The following is a 4,958-nucleotide window of genomic DNA, read 5'->3' as shown; positions in this document are numbered from 1 at the left end:
TCCCAAAACTTTTATTGGCAATAAATTGAAATGTGGAGATCCAATTCTAGAGAAAACTAGAGAGCAATAGTTTTGTCTTCTGCAGCTATATATGGTGTTTTTTCTTTAAAAAATACCAAGAATGGATGGTGATTCCTGGGATCATGCTATGGGCATTGTCAAATACAAACTGTCATATTCAGCTAGATACATGACTAGTTTAAAAAAAGTTGTTCGGAGATATGAAAGCTTTAATCATCGAGGGAGACCAATGGATGGATTACTATGTTTTAATCCATTTAATGTTTGATTATTTTATATAATTTTGTCCTTGTTGGAATATTTGATTGTTTTTAGGTGTTGGTCTTGTCTAGGAGATCTAATTTTAAGCTCAAATGCTTATTCATGTTAATGTAACGCAATACTTCCAAGAATTTTTTTATTATTTTGCTTTGTATATATATTCGAATGCGGTCTGAAAAGTTTCCGACCTCAACATGAAGATGGCAGCACTTGTAAATAAAAACAAGTTTTGACGTAACAAATTTTCAGCCATTTTGCACTTACAGTTGTTATATAACTATCGTTTAAGTGAGTTGATGTCTATGTTTTTAAAAATATGGACAAAATCGAGTATTGCGCTGTTAATATTTTTTTTTTTTTGAAAATGTAACCTTTCAATAGATTAAAACAATAGCAGACATAAAAAGCCTTGTTGTGCTCAAATTTGACGCGTCTAAGCCGATCCAACTCGGAGTAATTGAGTCAATAAAAAAAAGAGTATTTTTCTATATTGCAGAGAAAAACGCCGAGTAAGGAGACTATGTTAAAAAATGTCTTGTATATTTGTTAGGTTTGAAACTTTTCAGACAACCCACATATACCATAAATCTACATGTATGTATGCTCATGAAAAACTAAATCTAATTAACTTAAATCATTTATTTATCTTGATAACGCCCTGTTTAAAATATATTCGTATATTTAGCAAACTTTCAATCGAGGTCAAGTGAATTTAATAAACTTTTTTTCTAATAGGTTTGTTTTTCATTTTGACCTCTTGGATTTTACTTCTTTTTTTTTCAATGTGAAGACTGAGGCGTACAACTGTAGCTACAAATATATAATATTTTATCTGGGTCATACTAATTGAATTCTCAATGTTCACAAAAAGTTAATAATATATTTTATAGAATTGTTTTTGTTTTTAAATGCTTATCCATAATATCTCTTTCAAATATTGTCTATCATTTTATAATTATAAAGGATTGAACCTTTGAATATACGATTTGATTCGTTTATTTTTCATAAAAATGAATAGTTGTTTTTTTTAAAACTAAACTCCGACATGTAGGTGACATGAAAATAATAGATTGCAGCCAGGATTATTAGAAATACTTTTAACATTGATTCCATCCAGTAACGTTAAACATAATATCTAACTCAAATATCCACTCAATGTAAAGTACTTTAAATCCATACGAAAAATGATGTGTGTGTCTTTGTTTTTTATTTTTGGCTGTAATGTACATACTTTTGAAATCATTAAGAGTGTGATAATGTGTTTCAATGAATAAAAGATTAATTAAATTATTACTGCTTAAAAGAGACATAAATAATAGTCAAGTACATTTTAGAGTGGATTATTGCAGCAAATAGGGATTTAAAAAGTAATTTATTATCAGAAATAAGATAATCAAAACTTGAGAATATAATCCTCTATCTTTACTGTCGATGTAACCTTTTCATAGTCTATTATAATCTCGTTCATTAACTTCATCCCTTAATATTATTTTTCAAATATTTAAGGAGGTTTAAATTGTTTGACTTGATTTTATAATTCAGAACGTTTGCTTTCATTCTCGCCCCGTGCATTTTATACTCCGTTATACTCCCTCCTGTCTTTATAAATCTCCATTGACTTTCATTTTAGAGTGTTTCCTTTTGATTTGATTTTTCTCAATGTTTGCCTGAAGAAAATAATGGTCAGACAGTCCTTTGTAGGATATTCTTGCAAGATATCTTTTATCCTGTTTAAATATCCTACGTTCACCTTTGTGAAGCAGACCACAAAATCCTCCTGACATACGGCACTGGCGATGCTTAATTACTCCGGATTTCCTATAACACGGAATTTTCTTTTTCCTAGAAACCTCAATCAGCGGGAATCCCCGGTAAATTTACAATATTTTTGGAGTAGGTGGGGAGTGGCTTGACTGGAAATTCAAAATTATTTTTTCTAGATTCCTAAGAATATGCTCTAAAATTAGGGCTAAAATTGAAATTGAATTTAACAACCCACTACCCCCAACACACGGAGCAATCAATGGTTCACTTCATAAGCATATCAAGTTTAAATGAAGCCATCCTTCAAGCACGCAAGTTTTTGTTCATAAGGACTGTATCATAGATGTCCCTGATTTCTGCACAAACTATGAATAAAACGCTTTTAAGTAACGTCCATTTAAAAATTTAACTCAAGAGTATCTTCAATTATACTACCTGTTATACTTTTCTTTAGTATTCATTGAAGTTGAGATTACTGCGAATGTATTTTACCACAGAAAACAAATTAAGAAGATATTGTCAATCTTAATAAAATTATATCCATCATAGAAGAGGAAAAGTTGTATTGTATTGTATTGTTTCTGGCTATGAGCTAAATCGCAGTCATAGAGACTGAAATGCACTTGCGCTAGGAGTATTATGTGCCTACAAAAGGTGTTTTCTCTACAACTAAAAAGAAAACTATTCAAGGATTAAACTACGTCGTGTCACCTTTATTACATCTCACGACCTCTCCTCCAAAAATAAATGGAATAATTCCCCAAAATTAGTTGATAATACTTAACTTTCGTGTTCTAGTCGCGAGTCTATCATTGTTTGCTAATTATGAGTCACAAGTCTATAAAATATGCACTCGATTGCAAGTAAAGTCGTAAGTCTCGAGTTCCAGTCATCATCCATACCTGTTAGCACGCATCAATGTACAATAATAACTCTATCCCTTACTAATTCATCAGCATCAGAGAATCAATAAGAAGTCAGATGCTTCTGGCCTGTCAAAAAGCGATAGATTAAAAATTGTTGACCCGCTTTGTCTAGAGAGGATCTATGAAATTATTTAATGACTATACCTTATCTGTATCTAAATATAAAATAGAGTTTGTGTGTGTATGTCTCACTATCTAGATACATTTTTATTTTTCATTTCATTTTCTACAAATTATAATATTCCATTTTTTTTAGTTATGTTTTTAATACTTCGGGAAGTTATATTATAATGAATATTTAATCAAACCTATTTATAAGGATGTCAGATTTATATACATATTTGATTTAGTATATATTCATGGGCCATGTCAAATTTAGGTATGTATATATACTAACATATACAGATATATAAGAGGTAAAACATTCCGCTAGCCCACCTAAAAAAATCCCCTATATGAGATATCATCATATATTAGTTCACTTAGGATGATAACTCTTCCTTGAAAACCTCAGCTTGCTTGATTATTAAGATATCGTAGATATGTTGTAGTGACTTGCATATTCTTTAGTCATCTCTCATAGTATGTAAGCTAAGAAGACCCGTGTCCTAATTATGTTGGAATCAAAAAATCCCATTCCAATTAATGAGGGACCAGTTCGATGTTTTCCATCTTCCTCTCATGAAAGAGGGGGGTATTTTCCTCCATTACAAGGAAATACACTTTTCAGTGCACAATTCGACATTTTGAATCCAATATGACAACAATGACGTAGATACTTATCTGCTTCGTGAATGGCATTTTTAAAAGTGCAAAGCATCACAACAGTATAAATATTTACCTTTTATTAACTAAATAAAAAATGTGAGTTACAGAGGTTTTGTAGATAGTAATCATCCATATACTATAGTAATTTGTCCTCCATTTTGGGAATAGCTCTAAGCTAAAATACAAAACAAATTCACCTTTTTGTTAAAAAACAAATAGGATATTATGCAGTTAAATTTAAGTAATTTATTAATTAATGTGGGATTAATTTTGAGCAGTAATATAACTAAATTACTTTTCTAGTAGATTTAATTTTTTAACTAAGTATTAATTATATTGCAGTATTATATTTTATAGGTACTGTATTTTTTTAGATATGTTAAATCTTGAGATCCAGGGGATCCTAGCTCCACCAAATCAAGAACCTCCGACTTTGCTGTAAGGATGCTTTAAGGGTCAAACAAATATATAAATATATTCTCGGACTTAAAACTAAGTGTTATGTTGTTATATTATGTAATTAATGACTGTTGTTACCAGTTATATGGCTAAAGTTGTTTAAAATATGTGTGACCTTAATGTGTGTGAGAGTTGATAATCTGAGCAGTATTTCTTATATTTTTCGAAGCTGGTCTCATTATTCTTTAATTTTGGCTGCAACACTCTTCAGATGGACAATAAGGTTGGGTGATAACATAGGGTTTTTTTAAATCTTGAGTGTCATCTATATTTCTGGCCTACTCCTGAACAGGATACTAAGCAGGGAACTCATCACAAAGGATGTAGTCTCTTCTTTATCTTTCCAGAACAATCCTCATCTCTGGCATAAGGAAAATGCATAGAGAAAGGTATTCACTCATATATTGTGATGCCATGTTAACTACAGCTTGGATTACTTGCTCTGAATAATTTTTCTTTACTTCAGAGAAACCAGGGCTCCTTGAAGTTGAAGAAATCAACAGTGATAGGTTTTGTCATCTGATAATGCATGTTTCTATAAAAAAAAAAACTTTTAGTTTTGAGTGTGTGGTTTCTTTTGATATTGTTACAGCATAAAGTGGATCAACCAGGCGAACTCCAAAGGCTGGCTTTAAGTATTCTAGATCCTGAAATCCTCGTACAATGCAAGCCAGTCTATTTGTAATATTTTAATTGACGTTTAAAAAATCTTCTAGCCAAGGGAAAAGATAAATTATCACTGCAGCCCCCCTCGACAAA

The sequence above is a fragment of the Lepeophtheirus salmonis genome, chromosome 7 (assembly GCF_016086655.4).
Source record: "Lepeophtheirus salmonis chromosome 7, UVic_Lsal_1.4, whole genome shotgun sequence".
In the NCBI taxonomy this organism is placed as follows: Eukaryota; Metazoa; Arthropoda; class Copepoda; order Siphonostomatoida; family Caligidae; genus Lepeophtheirus; species Lepeophtheirus salmonis.
This window is presented reverse-complemented; position numbering follows the sequence as displayed.